Source organism: Microcaecilia unicolor, chromosome 4, assembly GCF_901765095.1.
Source record: "Microcaecilia unicolor chromosome 4, aMicUni1.1, whole genome shotgun sequence".
NCBI lineage: Eukaryota > Metazoa > Chordata > Amphibia > Gymnophiona > Siphonopidae > Microcaecilia > Microcaecilia unicolor.
The window spans coordinates 160,903,097-160,922,220 of record NC_044034.1 but is presented as its reverse complement, the minus strand read 5'-3'; the positions used below and the strand labels follow the sequence as shown (position 1 = coordinate 160,922,220).

Genomic DNA, 19,124 nt, shown 5'->3' with positions numbered 1-19,124 from the left:
TTCCAGAGGACCTCACAGATTTTGTCAGTAAAATGGCAGAGATTGTTCCTTTTAAGCTGAAGAAGGAAGTCAAGCTCAGAGCAGAAATACTGACCATCCTGCAACTCACCTTAAAGATGATGTGACAGTGCCAATTCATAATATTCTTAAGGTGAGCAATCAAGTAAGACAACACACAGAGAATCAAAACAGAGGTGGTCATTTTTTTACTTACAGGACAGCTCAGAAAAAAACTGGTGACTTTTGTAGCTATTTTCTCATAATTTTAAACATGTACTACAGCTTCTGCAGCAGAAATATGGCTAGGATAAAGCTGTCGCCCCATTTACAGTGCTTGCCTTTGTCCAGATGGACAATGTGATCTAATGTGAGACCGGTTAAGATGCCTGTATGATGACACCCTCTGGAAACAAGTAGAAGAACTAAGGAGGTGGTGATACTGAGAAATATCTATAACAATGAGAAGTACATTGATGAAATTTCTCTTTGAGATGAAATTTCTCCAGCAGAAGGGAAAATTATACTGTACTAAAAGATAAAAGCTGCTTTGTATATGAAGAAAAAGGTTACAAATCCATATGCTATTGGACATTTGTCTTCCTGTAACACTTGCTTAACTGCTAGTGGCTCTATGGACTTTTCAGATTTTACAACTGCTAGAGCTGATGTTTGGTGGTACTGTGGAAATAGAACTTTATATTCTACTGTACCCCGTAACATAGTAACATAGTAGATGACGGCAGAAAAAGACCTGCATGGTCCATCCAGTCTGCCCAACAAGATAAACTCATATGTGCTACTTTTTGTGTATACCTTACCTTGATTTGTACCTGCCCTTTTCAGGGCACAGACCGTGTAAGTCTGCCCAGCACTATCCCCGCCTCCCAACCACCAGCCCCTCCTCCCACCACCAGCTCTGGCACAGACCTTATAAGTCTGCCCAGCACCATCCCCGCCTCCCACCACCGGCTCTGCCATCCAATCTCGGCTAAGCTCCTTAGATTGGGAAGGACAATGTGCTATTGTTCAATTGGTAATACCATTTACTGTTGCTGCTCTGCATACCAACAAAGCTCTATCTAGATCTAAGAGAGACTCTTCACATGGTTCTTTTGCTACTAAAGTATAGATTCAATTGGAGGAGTTCCAAGGGGGGTCCCTGATGAATTCAAGGCCTGCAACCAAATTGCTGCTGGTTTTGAAGCCTTATTTCCTGCAGTTGGCGTCAGTAAAAATGTTGATTGGATTAACTACATTTATTAAAACCAACAAAGATTTATCAACTATACAACAGATTCTGTCCAGGGTATTGTAGAACAATTGGATGCTACCAGTTGGATGACTTGGGAAAATCGATTGGCCCTTGATATGATACTAGCAAAGGAAGGCGGAGTTTGCGTAATGATTGGAAGTGGAGACTGTTTTACTTTCATTCCCAATAATACAGCCCCTGATGGAAGTATTACAAAGGCTTTAGAAGGACTTACTGCACTAGCTAATGAATTAGCTGAGAACTCTGCTATTGATACTACCTGGACTGGATGGTTTGACAATATGTTTGGAAAATGGAAAAGTATCATACTTTCAGCCTTAACTGCAACAATTGTGATCATTGCTGTTTTTATGTTATGTGGTTGCTGTATCATACCTTGTGGCAGAAGATTAGTGGAACGTGTTGTTGAAACAGCTATAAGTAAAAAAGATCCCATGGGACAATATGTTAAGTATGAAAGGATCATTCCAGAGGGGAGCAATAAGTTCCTTTTCAAATGCATGTTAAGCTTAGGAAGATTGTGTCAATTCCTTTTTACAGGTATCGGGCTATAGGTAACAAGAAAAGGTGGTTATTGTGAGATGTAAGTTGCCCCTCTTCAACCTTCCCCAGGCTTTATGTTACTTACAATGCTTTACCATGTAAATGATCCTAGAGGAAGATAATGATGCGGAACAAAGGATGTGCCAAAGAAATTAAACATTATTTTCAACATTTGCAATTTCTGCGTTAATGCATAATCTTTCATACAGTACATATGCATGTCCTATAGGTTCTCTTTTACTTAAAGCAGTTTCAATTAACTGTTGCACCAAGCTCCTTATACAGGGTATTACACAACAGCCAAGTAGTACAAATACAGCAATAACGATTATCAATATGGTTAAGCTAGATAATATGAAGTTTTCCATTTCCCAAAAATATTATCCATCCACCCTGTCCAGGTGGTGTCTACACTAGAATTCTCAGCAAGCTCATCAGCTAGGGTGGCAAGTCCTTCCAAAGCCTTGGTTATAGTTCCATCAGGTGTATTGTTAGGAATAAAAGTACAACAGTGTCCAAGCATGACTCAAACAACACCTTTTTCTGCTAATATCATGTCAAGGACCATCTGGTTTTCCCATGCCATCCGGCTGGTGGCATCCAATTGAGAGGCGATACCTTTAACTGCATCTCGAGTGTAATTGATAAAATGCCGTTAGTTATAATAAATATCGTTAATCCAATCAACATTCTTGTTAATAGTGGACCACCAAAATAATGCAGATACAAAACCTGCAGCAATTTGGTTACGAGCTTTAAATTCATCTGGCACCACCCTGGGGACTCCTATAGAATCTATATAAATTCGGTCATCAAATGAACCCTGGATGCTCCTCCTCTTCCTAGTGGAAGAGGGGGCATCAGGGGATCGTGATGCTATGGTGAGGGGGACTACTGGCTGCACCAAAGCGCATTGTCCTTGCCAATTGGGAGGTAAAACAGGGCATAGAGTCTTATTGCCACAATACCACCATATATCAGCTCGAGACCGAGAAAAACCTGAAAAGTCAAGGTGTTCAATGGAGGATGAACTGGAGTTACATAAAGATAAGTCTCCTACGAGATAGGGATTGGCAACCTCTGCCCTTTGTAAACAAGTTTCAAATATTGTCCCTTGTACAGGTGTCCTAAACACTGGAGGTACCCTCGCACCCTTGGGTCATTTGGGAAATAATAGACTAAGGGAAAGACACGATGCTTCATTAGTTTTGCTACCTTGAAGTAATTTTAGCATACATATAGTTCCATTATAATAATTCACAAAATTCAGAGGAAAGGGAACAGCCAAGGGCTCGGGGGGAGAGGAGGAGCAGACATAACAATCAGATAAATTCAAACTTTGAGTTGTAAACCATATCCAATCCATCCACAAATTCGTGTCACCATAACCAGTCTCAAGAGCAAAAGTTTCCTTTAAGTTGGTTACGTTGAGAACCCTGATGGAGATTTTTCAGTGATTTAGGGTACCAAGGGATTATTCAGGTTAGTATTGGATGGTGAAGGAGAGGTGACTGTAATGCAAAAGCGGCCAATAGGATCCGTGTTAGTGGCATCTATTCCTATGCCAAAGGTGCAGTTCATTGCCTTATACATCCCCTTAAAGGTGATGAGAATAGGATTGCACTTCCCTATTTCACAGGTTGTGGGTCAATCGATTGTCGAACAATGGTAATATTTGTACGTGGGGATTATGCCAAGCATAATGTCCACTAGTTGGATAATTAGGTCCAGTGTACCACCATACATTTGATCATTGTGTACAATGAGATGCATAAGTACTCATTTCAGTATAAGCACACAGATAAACATAGAATTTAGAATACCATCTCTGCCACTCTAAAGATCCACAAGAGGCTATACTGCAAACATCTAATTGCAACGTAACTGTCTCATTGGTTGCATTAAATTTTATGGTAGTCTTAACTGGATAGTACTCATAAGCGTAGTATCTATCCACCTCCTGGGGATCTAAATTGTTAGGGCTTTCAACAACATCCTGGGAATTGGCAACTTGTAATCAGCAGACTTTAACAAAGATAACAAAGCAAATAAGCATATAGTTATACATCCTTATAGTTATCAATATTAATCACAAAAAATAATGTAGTATTTTTCAAGAATCATCAAGATAAATGCTAAAACAAAAGTACACAGGAAAGCAAGTCCAAAAGTTTTGAGGGTACATTCACAAGCATCCATCTACAGTTGAATCAGTATCGTTAGTAATATCCTGATCCTGGAGAGGTTGGAAAGTCCTTATGTCAGAGGGTTCCAAGATGGCCGCTAGCACTTAGAAATGTAGAGGACCTCTCAATCTACGATACACAATATGCCAAAAAGACGAGGAAGGGCTACAGGCCGAGCTTCCCTGCTGCCTTCCCCATTACCTGTTGGCCCAATGGATCGTTTTGTGAGGACCCCAGGACAGAGTTATGAGATCAGGAGCAGACCCCTGAGAGGCGCTGGTGTTATGGAGGAATTATCGTCGTCCTCGGGGCAGGATGTTACACTGAGCCCCGATCAGAGAACTCTGCCGCCGCAGTTGACTAGCTCTCCCTCCGAAGGATCGATGGAACCTCCGCCGCGGAGAGGAGTTGGCCTCGAGTGAAGCTCAGGGACAACTTGAGAGGGAGACAAGGGGACAGTTAGAGCCCCCCGAGGTGAGCAATCTTATGGGGCAACGAGGAATGGAATCTATGAAGAAACCGGAAAATATGGAGACTACGCCTCTTAGATTGTTGGAGAAGCCGGCAGAGGTAACCCTTGATTCTTTGTGGGATTTAATCTCTCAATCGATACAAACTTTTTCTCAACAAACTAATTTAATATTGGAGAAAGTAACAGGGATTGAACAAAGAATGGAAAAAACTGAATTAGACAAAAAGTCTTCAATTGAAAGAGGAGAAACTATGGAAAAAATATCTCAGATATGGGAAATTTACAAGTCGCAATGTTAAAAGATATAGCTATTTTGAGAAGAAAGACGGAAACCTATGATAATTATATGAGGAATAATGATCTTAGATTTATGAACTTTCCAAAGGTTAAAATGGTGAAACCAATAGATATGCTAAAGAGATACCTTCAAGAAATATTAGAAATCCCTGAAGCATGTCTGCCTCCTTTTACTTAAGTGTATTACATACCACAAAAAGAATCAGCTCAACAAGAGCAAAAAGATTTCCTAGATGTGACTGCCCTCCTGGAAACTTCCGAAACTGTATTAGCTACTGCGTCAACTTTGGTAGCTACAGTAGCTTTAACGCCTGACAAGCAATGGCTTTTTTGATTGTTTTTTAAGAACAAGGATAAATTATTCTTGGGCCTAAAATAAACTTGTTTCCTGATGTTTCGAGTCAGACCCAGAGAAGGCGGAAGCAATTTTTATTGTTAAAACCTGCCATTCTCCAACTGGGAGGAGTATTCTATTTATCTATGGCGAAGCCCCGGCATATATGACTGACCTCATAGACCTGCCAACCAGAAACACAATCGGATCATCACGAACATACTTAAATCATCACTGCCCTAGCTGAAAAGGACTCAAGTACAAATCAATTTATGGATCCAGCTTCTCTTATATAAGCACACAACTGTGGTATGCACTACAGAAAGCCGTGAAAACAACGTATGACCTCACCTTAACTTCCGGAAATCATTAAAGACCAACCTGTTCAAAAAGGCATACCCTACTGACCCAACTTAAGTGCCTGAACCCTGCAACACAAGGAAACCAAAGCTCGTAATAAACACTATACAACTCTTCTTACGATTCCCTAATGTGTCTGTAACACATGAATCTCATTCGACCATAACATCACTTTGTATTTGTAAGCCACATTGAGCCTGTAAATAGGTGGGAAAATGTGGAGTACAAACGTAACAAAATAAATAAATGATTCGTGTTGCTCCAGAAAAATCTGAATTTAATGCTGATCTTGAACATGAAATGAATGATCATACTGAACTTAATGATGATATTAATACTAATACAATTGCTATTGATAATTCTAATAATCCTGATGAAAATGTTCTTCAAAGTAAGGTGTAATTCCTTACCTATGTCTTCTCACTTGCACGTTTCCCTGTAACCATATACAATTGTTCATATTGGGGGGATCCATAACATAACAGGTCAGGGTAACTATTTTGATTATCCTTCTAAAATCATATTTCTCTCCAGCTTCTTGCATAATGACCTATGATGGACACTAGCCACTACAACAGAACGTTCACCTTTCCTTATGGGATGCAGACACAATGCTCCTAATTGGAGTAGATGATGTCCAGCACCTGTGAAGGCCTGGTGTTTGCATGCCTTCAAGGGGGGAGCTGTTAATATATGGAACATGCTGGACATGAACCATAAAACTATAGAACAGGCTTATAAATGTAGCCTGCTTAGTTGAGTATTGAGCTAGGCCTCACTAAAGGTCAAGAATACAGTCACGGAGATGCCAGTTACCAAGTGTGACATATGTTCCCATAAGTGCTTGCACAGCAAGTGGAAAGAGGAACTAACTGCAGAATGCTGAGAAACAGAGATATGATTTACTGAAAACTGATTTATAGCTTTTGCTGATGTAAGGAGAATTTTTGGTCACTAAACAGGTGGTAAGAAAAAAGCAGAACTATGATTACTGGCATATAATGTTGCAAATGAGAATGATCTTGATTAGGCAATACTGTATAATAAAGAGCACAGGTCTGAAACATAAGGTAAGGCCCAAACAGGCCAAGAATGACAAGACTGACATCTGTGTGACCCAGAATCTCATGATCTGATAAGAACAGTCTAGCATGCAAAAACAGGCTTGCAAAAAGGAAGAAAAGGAGCAAGTCAGCTTGAACAGGATAATGTGGTTTAGCCAGTTTGACATAAGGGAAAACAGATGGTCAAAAGGAGAAGCTAGATAATTCTTTTTGAGGAAGATGAAAAAGACAGGCCTAATGACATGTATCCCATAGACTCAATGTTAAGTTTACCATTTATAAGTGATTGTATTTCCTACTTCTGTGGAGATGTTGGACACAGACAGCATTTCTATACAGCAGTGTCTCTCTCCCGGAAGCAATTACTGACTGTATTTGTATTTGGTAAGTAGGGGAAATAAAGTAACTGATTGCTTTCTAAAGATGCAGCCTTGGTGTCTATTGTCCCTCTAAATTGTGGGTTGGTGGTACATAAAGATTTGAGAGGTTAAAATTGGTAATTGTGACTTTCTCTTGGTGAGTAATAAAATCTCTAACTTCACTTTCTCATATGTGTGGCCTTGTATTTTATCTCTCTAAAGCCGTTATATTATATATGATAGTTTGGAGAGGTGGTGAAAATACTAAACACCACTGGTCTTTCAGCACTCCACAATACTAAATAGTGGATATTTGGGACACTGGAGTGAGAGTGAAAAGACAGTGATAATTCTAGAGTGATAAGGGGAGCCCATTATTAACATTGGCAATTCCCTTTTGAGGGATATAGAAGCATCCATTTGCTAATGTCACCTCCCGAGAAGTGTGCTTTCTGGTGCTAAGACCTGAAGTGTTAGAGAGTTTGCCAAGACTTATCAAGCTTATCAGGTATTATCCAGTGCTGTCCATCAATGTTAACACAAACAGTAATGCAGGTATTCCCCCAAAATATCAAAAGTGACGACATGAATTTGGGAGAGAGGGTTAAGCAGATAGGTGGGCAGGTGGTGTTCTTGTCAAATTGTAAAACCAAGGCAGAGAAGCTTGTGTCTTGGAGATGAATGCATAGTTGTAAGGAAGGTATGAGAAAGCAAGTATTCAAAAAAAAGGAGACTCGACAAGATTTTAAGTGTGGCTTAAATAAAAGAATGTCAATTCAAAATTTGGTGTGATTTGCAGGGGTAGAACTGCCACCAAAAATGTTTTGTTTGTTTCTTTTGTTTGTTTAAGCTGTGCTCAAAACTTTTAATTGTTGTGACTTCTGATGGAGGTGATTATGTCAAAAAATGGCATTGTATCAAGTGTCCTTTTTTTAAGTAGTTTTGTTTGTCATTTACCCTTGGTGGTATTTTTTATGCTAGGTTTCTTCTTATTGTGCCCATTGGTCTACTCTTACATTTTGTGCTTTTGTTTTTTTTAGTAGTGTAACCTGTCTCCTTTTTTATGATATATAGCCCTCCTTTTGCAGGCAGAAGAAATAGATAGCAAGTCTGTGAATATCTTCTATTAAATCTTTACGAAACTGGGGTGTGATTTTAAATCTGCCAGATGTTGATTTTGGACATCCTAGACATGGTATTATCTAAAAGTAAAGAGATCATGAGAACTATTCTAGTAGCTGGTAACGGAAGGGGGATACTAGACCTGATACTTACAAATGGAGAATTTCGAATGTTGTAGTGTAGCGATCTTCTATTTTTTTAGCCAGGACCCCTTTGTATCCTAATGAGCTGAAGGAGAGTCACCAAATATCTTCCCATTTGAGGCCTCAAGACTGCTGATCAGTGTGTGTCAATGACATCCACCTCACCAGCCTACCTTCAAACCTTTTATTGTGTGTCTCCTCAAGGAGGTGGGCATTTACAAATACTTTCTCTTTGTCTATTGAGAAATGCCTGGTTCTTTGAGCATGTGGCTCTTCCTCCCATCCACTACCCCCTTTCTACCATGAGCTTGGGTAGAGAGGCAGAGAATAGCAGAAAAAAGCCAGAATGATGGTAAGGGCCACCATTGAACACTGTCTTAGTGGGTGATCATCTGGTATTTACTGACCACCAGATAGTGTGGTTCACTATTACAGCATTGATGGAGATGGTTGATTCAAAAGTTAGCTTTCCTGGTCTAGGATCCTAATTTCTCAAGATGGGGTAATGCTTCAATAAGTCAGTAGCTGGATGGGAACATCTGGGAGAAGTAGAAAAGAAGTGGGCAAAACTAAAAGAAGAAATTTTAAGGGTGGCAAACCTCTTTGTTAGCAAAGTAAATAAAAATAAGATTAAAAGGATGCCAGTAGTAGCTGAAATGTTAAGGAAAAAGAAGTTGTCATTCATAAACTACATGAGATTTCATAAAGAGGAAGATAAGCAAGAATATCTGGAACAGCTAAGAGAATCTGGTAAAGTAGTCAGGAAGTGAAACAAATGGAATTAAAAATAGCAAATTACAGTAAAATGGAGGACAAGATTTTTTTTTTTTTTTAAGATATGCTATGGACAGAAGCAAGTGCAAAAGTGACATTGTGAGACTTGATGGAGAAAGGGAAGAATATATAGAAGTTTATAAGGATAAAGCAGAATTGCTTAACAAATATTTATATTTTGTGTTCACAGATGAAAAGCCAGGAGTAGGACCACAAAAAAAAATACACATAAATAGGAATGGAAATGAGCTAAATATCAAATGATTTTCAGAAGATTGTGTTAGTAAAAGTAGCTAAACTAAGAGTAGACAAAGCGATAGGTCTGAACAAGATGCATTCATGGGTACTAAAGTAACTTAGGGAGGTTCTGGTGGCTCCATTGTCTAACGTCTATCTTCAATGATGAGTAAATTATTGGAAACAGCCAAAACAAAGGGTAGTACATGAATTCAGTGGATTAAAGAATATGAGGCAGCTTGATTTTACTAGAGGTAATTCTTGTTGGACAAATCTGATCAGTCTTTGGCTGGGTGACAAGGGGAGAGCTAGATGTGGTGTACTTAGATTTCCACAAGCCCATTGATAAGGTTCACATAAGTGGCTTACAGTAACCTGAGCTTCCTTGGTAGGAGCAGACTGGATAGGCCATACAGTCTTTGGCTGCTGTCGTTTTTATGTTTCCGTGTTTAAAAAAGAATGTATTTGATCAATTCTAAATTTTTATAGTATTTACTGGTACAATATATAATAGGCATGGATGGCATCAAGGTTTTTGAAGCCTATACATTTTAGGTCAGTGATAAAGATATAAACGGGGTTTTCAGGGCAGTCAAAATGAGTGACAATGAAATCCCAAACCAATAGATTTTTCTTAAGCCACAGAGAAAATACAGTTGTCAGAACCACAATACTAAGGCAATCATATAAATAAACACCAACGGGTAGGCACAAAATATCCATGAATGTTACAAAATATTAGCACATATGCAGGTAATAGGTGCCACTAGTTGACACATATTCTGTAACATATGCAGGTATTACCGTTTGTGCATATGTGCAAGGGGGGGGGGGTGTACACATGGGTGGAACATGAACAGGTTTACCATATTTGTGCATAACTTACATTCTGCTACTACTTATCATTTATGTAGTGCTACTAGACATACGCAACACTGGACATGAAGAGACGGTCCCTGCTTGACAGAGCTTACAATCTAATTAGGACAGACAAACAGGACAAATAAGAGATAAGGAAATTACTAAGGTGGGAATGATAAAACATGGGTACTGAACAAGTGAGTAAGGGTTAGGAGTTAAAAGTAGCATCAAAAAGGTGGACTTTTATCCTAGATTTGAAGATGGCCAGAGATGGAACTTGACATACCTGCTCAGGAAGTCTATTCCAGGCATATGGTGCATCAAGATAAAAGGAACGGAGTCTGGAGTTAGCGTTGGAGGAGAAGGGTACAGATAAGATAGATTTACTCAGTGAACGGAGTTCCTAGGTCAGAGTGTAGGGAGAAATAAGAGTGGAGAGATACTGAGGAGCAGCAGATTGAATGCACTTGTAAGTCAAGAGGAGTTTGAACTGTATGCAGAAACAGGGAGCCAATGAAGTGACTTGAGGAGAGGGCTAATATGAGCATAGCGACACTGGCGGAATTTAGTCATGGTGCAGAATTTTGAACAGGTTGAAGAGGAGAGAGATGGCTAAATGGGAGACCTGTAAGAAGCAAGTTGCAATAGTCTAAGCGAGAGTTGATAAGATAAAATTCTCTGAGGACAAGCAGGCTTTCATATTCTCATGTGTGGTAGACGCTGATCAGCATTGTCCGGTCCAGCATTTATGCCCAAGTAAAAAAACAGAGCTTTGTGAAGTGCGAGCTGCGCTCCACTGCACATGCGCGAGTGCCTTCTCACTCGCCTTGAAAACGCGGTTCTCTGTTTCTTTTTCTCCACGTGAAGAGAAACATTCTTTAGTGTCTCTTTACTCATCCAGTTTTTTTGAACTTTTGAGTGCCTTCGGCCTTTTGTACTTTTTTGCCTTGTTTCTTAAAAAAAAAAAAAAAGTCCCTTCATTTTTCTTAGTACTTTTGGCCGTGTCTAAGTTTCCTTTGTTTTTCAACTTTTAGGCCCTGACTCCGGTCGAGAACCCTCTTTTTTTCATGCCTTTGCCCCTTTTTCAGGAACCATCGAGCCATTTGATTTGGGCGGCGATGTCTTCCTATCTCTGTCCACAAAGACTCACAGTGGCTTTTAGCGTCATACCCGGTGCAACTGGACCATCTCGGGAAAAGACACCCATTCTTGATGTCTGCAGTGTCTTGTGCCCAACCATAGCCCTGCTAACTGTGTTCTCTGCCTTCGTATGAAGAAGAGAACTCAGGTTTCCCAAGATGCTCAACGCGAGAAGATTTTTGGAGCCAGGTTCAGTTCCTCGACATCGGCTTTGAGGTTGGAGATGTTGGCATCGATGTCGAGTGTCGCATCGGGAGTATTGGTAAGTATGGCTGCTTCGAGATCTCAGGACACTGGGAGCAGTGAGGCATCGAGTGGGTCTCCACCTGTCTCGAGGCCTTCTGCTGTGCAGGCCCACCGGGACCATCCATCGTCGGACCCGACCCCAAAGCGACGTGAGTATTTGACATTCTCATCGGCACCGAGGAGCATGGATGAAGGCCAAGAAGCACCATCACTAGTCACCCTCAATACACGGTGCTGGGAGCTCCGGGGCACTAAGGGACATGGCACCCGAGAAGCGTTGGCGCTGGGAGGACCATTCTCCCTCCATCCAGGAGGTGATATGAAATCCATGAGATGTGGTTGTCGCCAGGCAGCCGATATCCTGCTCCCGTATCGGCCCCAGCGGTTCTGCAACCTGTGCCTCAGCCGACGCCCCAGCTTTTCCTGATGGCCCTTGATGAGCACATCTGGGCATTGCTCCTTGAGCTGCTGGGTAGCGTCATGCAATAATTTGCTATGGTATTGGAGTGCGTGCACCTGCCATACCTCCCGCTGGAGCTCCGCCTGGCCCTGTGCTTGCAGTGCGGCCTCCGATGCCAGCACCGCTTGTGGTGCCGGTGTTCACTGCCACCCAGGCTGCCATCCCCCTCTGACATCAGTGGAGGAAGCTTCACCTGAGTTGAGGCGGGAACCATGCAAAGTGAAATGCCTTCAGCTACCAAGAGTACCAAGCAAATAATCTCTGTAATCAGAGAAGAAACTAAGGAGTCAAACACTGATGTTGTTATCCACCTGGGAACAAATGACTTGTCCAGTAATACTCCACTTGCCACGCAGAGAGCTTTTCAGGAGCTAGGAGAGGGGTTAAAACCTTTGATACAAACAATAGTTTTCTCTGAAGTACTACTTACCTTTGGAAAGGGAGAGAAAAGATTGCAAAGTACTGAGAATTTCAATAGCTGGCTCAAAGCCTGGTGTCACCAAGAAGGATTTAGGTACATAGGAGGATGAGGCAATACATGGAAAAACAAAAGACTATACTGTAACGATGGGCTGCATCTCACTGCGGCAGGAAAAAAATCCTTGGGGAGAAATTCAGACAATATATTTCTAGGCATTTAAACTAGAAGGCGGGGGTGGCATATGGAGGCAGTTCACTTCAAGTGGTCACCCCCCAGCTAAAGACAAGATGCGTCAGTAGAAAAGAAAGCAATGAAAACAACAATCTTAGCAAATTTATTTATTTTATTTATTTGTTGCATTTGTATCCCACATTTTCCCACCTATTTGCAGGCTCAATGTGGCTTACATTATTCCGTAATGGCGATCGCCAATTCCGGAATGAGAAATACAAAGTGGTATTGCATTAAAGTTCATAAGTGACAGAATAGATTAAGCAATCAAGAATAAAGAATTAATTTTCGTAGTGAGAGCTAAAGTGGTATTGCATTAAAGGTCATTAGTGACAGAGTAATTTAAGCAGTCAGGTATAGAGAGTTCGGTTTTGTCCAATTCTGATATGGGTTTTGTTGTCTGGTATTTAGGATGGATCATTGTGGTATGCCTTTTTAAATAGGTTGGTTTTTAGTATTTTTCAGAATTTAGTTATGTCGTGTATTGTTTTTGTGGCTTTTGGTAGTGCATTCCACAGTTGCGTGCCTATGTAGGAGAAGCTGGATGCATATGTTGATTTATATTTTACACCTTTGCAGTTGGGGTAGTGGAGATTCAGGAATGTACTTGCTGATCTTTTGGTGTTCCTGGTTGGTAAGTCTATGTGGTCTGACATGTAGACCGGAGCCTCACCGTGGATGATTTTATGAACCAAAGTGCAGATTTTGAACGTAACACATTCTTTCAGTGGGAGCCAGTGTAATTTTTCTCTTAGGGGTTTGGCACTTTCGTATTTCGTTTTTTTATATGAGTCTGGCTGCTGTGTTTTGGGCAGTTTGGAGTTTCTTGATGATTTGTTCTTTACATCCGGCGTAGGTTGCATTGCAGTAATCTAGTTGACTTAGCACCATTGATTGTACTAGGCTGCAGAATATTTCCCTTGGGAAGAAAGGTTTTACTCTTTTGAGTTTCCACATTGAATGGAACATTTTCTTTGTTATATTTTTCGCATGGCTTTCTAGTGTGAGATTTCGGTCTAGTATAACTCCTAGAATTTTCAAGATATGTGAAACAGGAAGGGTAAAGTTTGGGGTGCTTATACTGGTGGGTTTGTTCGTATTGTATTGTGATGAAAGGATGAGACATTGTGTTTTTTCTGCGTTGAGTTTTAGTTGGAATGCGTCCGCCCATGAATTCATGATTTGGAGGCTGTGTTTGATTTCATTTGTGATTTCTGTTGGATCATGTTTGAACGGGATGTAGATCGTGACATCGTCTGCATAGATGTAAGGATTAAGGCATTGGTTGGATAGTGATTTGGCTAGGGGTGTCATCATTAGGTTGAAGAGGATCGGTGAAAGTGGTGATCCTTGGGGTACTCCACATTCTGGTTTCCATGGGGATGATGTATTCAAATTTGATATCACTTGGTATGTTATTGCTGTTAGGAAGCCTTTGATCCAATTAAGTACGTTTCCTCCAATCCCGAAGTATTCTAGGATATTTAATAGTATACTGTGGCTTACCATGTCAAATGCACTGGACATGTCGAATTGTAGGAGGAGTATACTATTGCCAGTTGCAGTTGCTTGCTTGAATTTGGTTAGGAGAGTGAGTAGTACTGTTTCGGTGCTGTGGTTGGATCGAAATCCTGATTGCGATTCATGTAATATTGAGAATTTGTTTAAGTACTCAGTAAGCTGCTTGGTTACCATGCTTTCCATTAGTTTGACTGCCAGAGGGATAGATGCTAGTGGGCGATAGTTAGTTATGTCATTTGCTTTTTTTTCTTTGTGTCTTTAGGTATTGGTGTAAGTAGTATGTTTCCTTTATCCTTCGGGAAGAGTCCATGTTGTAACACGTAGTTTAGGTTTGTCGTGAGGTCTGTTATGAAGAGTTGAGGGGCGGATTTTATTAGTTTGTTGGGGCATATGTCCAGTTTGCAGTGGGATTTGGCAAACCTGTTGATCGCTTGGGTGACGGTTTCATCATTAAGTACGTCAAAGTTTGTCCAGATTCTGTCTGCTAGATATTCATCAGGGATTGGGTCCAAATAGTCAATGCATTTTTCATGGTCATGGTATTAGGTGATAACATGAGTCGTAGCTTTACTACTTTCTCGTTGAAGTATTTAGCAAGGTTGTCTGCTGATGGGGTGTCTGTGTTGGTTATAGTAACTGTTGTGGTATCTAATAGTTTGTTCACAAGTAGGAAAAGTTTATGCGTGTCTTTGTAGTCTGGCACTATTTTGGTTTTGTAGTATAATCTTTTGGTTTGTCTTATTGCATATTTGTATTTTCTTTGCACTTGTTTCCAGGTGTTAAGTGTGTATTCATCTTTTGTTTTATTCCATGCTCGTTCAAGCCTCCTAACTTGTATTTTTAGTTTTTTCAGCTCTTCGTTAAACCATGGTATCGAGTTGTCTTCGTGAGGTTATTGTTTGTAGTGATGCTATGTTGTCTAATATGCTTCTACATCTGTCATCCCAATCTAGGAGATAGTGTTTCGAGTCTGTTTGTGCTGTCCATTCATTCTTGTAAAACTGTTGCCAGAATATTGCAGGGTCTATTTGGCCTCTTCTGGTGTAGGTTGTGCGTTCTTGATTGTGGTATGAGCTTTTTTTTTCGCCATTGTAGGGATAGGTTTAGTTTGTGGCAGTCTGACCAAGGTATGTCTGTCCATATTGTATCTGTTAGTATTAGCTTTAAATCTGAGGACAGCTTGTGTGTGATGAGGTCGAGTGTGTGTCCTTTGACATGGGTTGCTTGCATGTTTGGCCAGTTGAGGTCCCATAGTTGAAGGAAATCTTTACATTTGCATGCATTGGTTGAGTTAGGGTCTTCTAGATGTAGATTTATGTCCCCTACTATCAGTAAGTTGGAGTTAGATACACATGCATTCGATATGAAATCCATGAGGTGTGGTTGGCATTCATGCCAGTTACCTGGTGGTCTATAAAACAGGACGACGTTTAGGTGGTCGAGCAAGGTTGTATGGTGGATTCTGACTGAGGCGATTTCAAGTTGGGATGTTATGGACTCGGCAATTGTTGTTATAGTGAAGTGGAATCTATGGATTAGTGCTATGCCTCCTCCTTCAGCTCGCCAGCCTACTCAGGCTCAGCCCCAACACGCTTGTTTTCGTCAACAGCGTGTGCCTAAGGCCTCTGCTGCTCCCCAGTCAAAGCAAGGGATGAGTTTTTGACTGGCTGCAGCAGAGCATTGTTATGACCCGGTAGTAGTGAGCCCCTGTACCTCGACTGAGCACGGCAGAGATGGAGTGACACTGCACTCGGTCAGGCAGCCAGACAACCCCTAGCTTCACCTGGGAAGCGACCACCGTTCACTGGGAGTTGAGCTCCCAGCTGCAGGTAGCCACCAGGACTTCAGGAACCGGCGGGGTTGCACAGCCACTGACCAGGATAGCAAGAAACAGACACAGTCCAGAACCAGAACTCCAACAGCAAAGAATAGTCAATTCAGTCCAGGGTCAAGGCAGGCAGCAAACAAGCGTAATCCAAGAAGACTAGCCAAGGTTCGGTACACAGGAAAACAGGAACAGTAGAAAGTCGGTGAATAGCACTCCAACAGCAACTCCTCAGAACAAATGAGGCTGAAGCAATGAAGGACTGAAGGCAGGGCTTTAAGTAGTGGAGGAATTAGGCTCAAGTATATGCAGCTGATTCAAGATGGCTGCCCCCATCAGCAGAGGTGCCTTCGTCCAAATATGGGCTTCCTTCCTGACCTCACTACTCCAAGATGGCTGCCCCCTCCTGAGCTAGCCAAGATGGCTGCTGTCCTTGATCCAACCCGGATGACGGCTGCCAGACTTAGGAAACTGAAACCGACCCTCCTAAGACTGAACCTTGTCCCTCTTGAACGAAGCTGAGGAATGACTTAGCTGGGAGGAGCGTCGAACAGGTGAGGGACGTAACAAGCATAGCCACAGTACAAGTGTCCATCCCAGATAACTTGCCAGTCAAGAGGAGGCTAAAATGTTTTCACCAAAGGTGGCCTCTCATAACCTCCAACCAGTGGGTTCTTCATAGTCTGTCTTGGATAGACCCTCAATTGGCATTCCAAACCTCCAAATTGTGCTGAGGCCTGAAAGAATGAGCTTTTGGTGGGCAGACAGGTGCTTGCAGAGGAACTCTCTGCCCTTCTGAAGGCCTATGCGGTCGAGCCCGTTCCACCAGGGGAGGAAGGGCAGGGATTTTATTACAGGTACTTCCTTGTGCAAAAGGAGACAGGGGGGATGTGTCCCATCCTAGACCTAAGGGCCCTGAACAAATTTCTAGTCTGAGAAAAGTTGAGGATTTCCCTAGGCACCCTTCTCCTAATGATTCAGGAAAACGATTGGCTATGCTCTCTGGACTTAAAAGGACGCATATACTCAAATCCCGATACTTCCAGCTCACCAGAAGTATCTTCGATTTTGGCTGGGAACACATTACTTTCAGTACCTCGTGTTGCCTTTTGGCCTTGCGTCTGCTCCCAGGGTCTTCACCAAATGTCTAGTGGTAGTCGCAGCATCACTACTCAGACTGGGAGTCCATGTGTTCTCGTATATTGACGATTGGATGGTGCTTGGGTGTCTATGCATATGACTATTTGGGTGCTAGAACTACTAGGGTTTGTTTTAAACTATCTCAGATCGCGCTTTTACTTGGGCATAAATGCCGGAGCAGACGACACGGATTAACATCTACCCACACCTGAGAATTTGAAGTCTGCTGTCCTCGGAGAATATCTGCTACAGGTAAGAATGTTCACTTTATGCACCAATGTGGTGCACAAAGCCAGGAACACTTATGCCTGTCATTGACATGGTGTAAATGTTGTGGCTACATAGTGGCGTCTTAGGCCCATATTTTATGATGGCATGTATCCGCTTAAGTGCTCTTATAGAATACTGCTTTGCATCATCATTTCTAGCACATGTTTCCTGGTGCTCCAGTGGGCGTCCTTTCCAGTATTGCCTCCTATGTACTATGACACCATCAATGGAAAAAAAAATCTGTTTATGAGGATGTATAAGAATAGCAAATTATGTTGCAATGCCATGAATTTTATTGCCATCAAACCTGCAGTCTAATCCCTTCCTTTCTTGATAGTACCTCAGTTTGAGACCAGTTGTCAAAACCTTTTGGTCTACTTTTTGGGTTCCTGCAGTACAAATTGGGACACAATGCTCTATCTTTTGGGACAGAAATACTTGGTGTATAAAATATTTACTATATATTTCATAATTTGCATGCAAGCATCTAAAGAGTGATTTTATAAAGTAATTTTTGCTCTTATGTGACAATATAGCTACATAAAATGGCTTTTATGAAACTGCACCAGATGAAAATTGAGCTTGATGGTGGGAGTCATGTTATATGCTAGGTGGAGGAATCAGCTGCTCTGCTTTTCTATGCCATCCCCCCCCCCCCATCCCACCCCTATTTACCCTGTGTGACAAGCCAGTCTGAATGCATCATGCTTGTGACTATTCTAATAGCACCAGGGAGTCTCTGATTAGAAGAGCAATGAATGGACATCAAAAACAGCTAAAAAAAAAAAGTAAAGAAAAGATGCAACCTGTAAATCCCAAGATAGTGGACAGCTCAACTATAAGGGAAGAAAATGCAGTGGGTGAGGTACTAGTGGTGCAGATAACAGTGGCAGTGATCAACATGGTAAATAAGTTGGACATGATCTCAACACAAAGTGAATAAGTGGTAGGCTTGTTGGTGGAGTTTTCCTCCAGAGTTGGAGAGGTAGAGAAACATGTAGCAGAGATAGAAAATGGCAGTGGAGATGCATGTACATAGCTAGTGGTGCTAAGGGCCATTGTTAATTGTGAAGATAAACTTGAGGATTTGGACAATCACAGAGAATTACCTGAGGCTTGTTGGTCTTCCAAAGGTGATCATACAATACAATGAACTGTCCTTTTTTTGTGAGCACAGGCAATCAATGAGCTAACAATGGACTCGCAGCTAGGGCCTGAAAGTGGAGTGAACTGAGATTCTCAGACTGACTATTGTAAAAATCCTGAAATTAAAAATAAAAATAAAAAAGGCAACAGTCTACTTGCTACATAAAAGTCTGTTATAAAAAGTAGACCGATACACATATATAAAAACAAAGAAATAATTTATTCAAACCAAGATAAAAGCAGTACCCGACGTGGCCACGTTTCGCCCTCAGGCTGGATGGATTTAATCAAATCCAATAATGTATCAATACATACCTAAAAATCATGGGTGATCAACATACCCCTTCAAAAAAAGCTGACTGGTGAGATGTAGAGTTTGTGATACATGGGCTGATCAAGATGGGATTAATGTATATCTTTTTTTAATTTTGTTTTAGGCTTTTTTTGAAGGGGTATGTTGATCACCCCTGATTTTTAGGTATGTATTGATACATTATTGGATTTGATTAAATCCATCCAACGTTTTATACACTTTTATATGTTTGGAAAGTGGCTTGTCTTATCTCCTCCTCCATTTTACTTTTGAATGTGTAATGCATTTATTGTACTTTATTTTATCATTTGCTGTTATGACTTTTTATATATATATATGTACATAAATTGAGATGATGTTATCACTATTTTTATGTTTTTATTTGT

The 19,124-nt window shown here is 41.1% G+C and overlaps 1 pseudogene; it reads right to left on the bottom strand.

The window, feature by feature from the left end:
• Nucleotides 1-1,968: 1,968 nt before the first annotated feature.
• On the bottom strand, nucleotides 1,969-12,033 carry LOC115469638 (annotated as a pseudogene).
• Nucleotides 12,034-19,124: the final 7,091 nt, after the last annotated feature.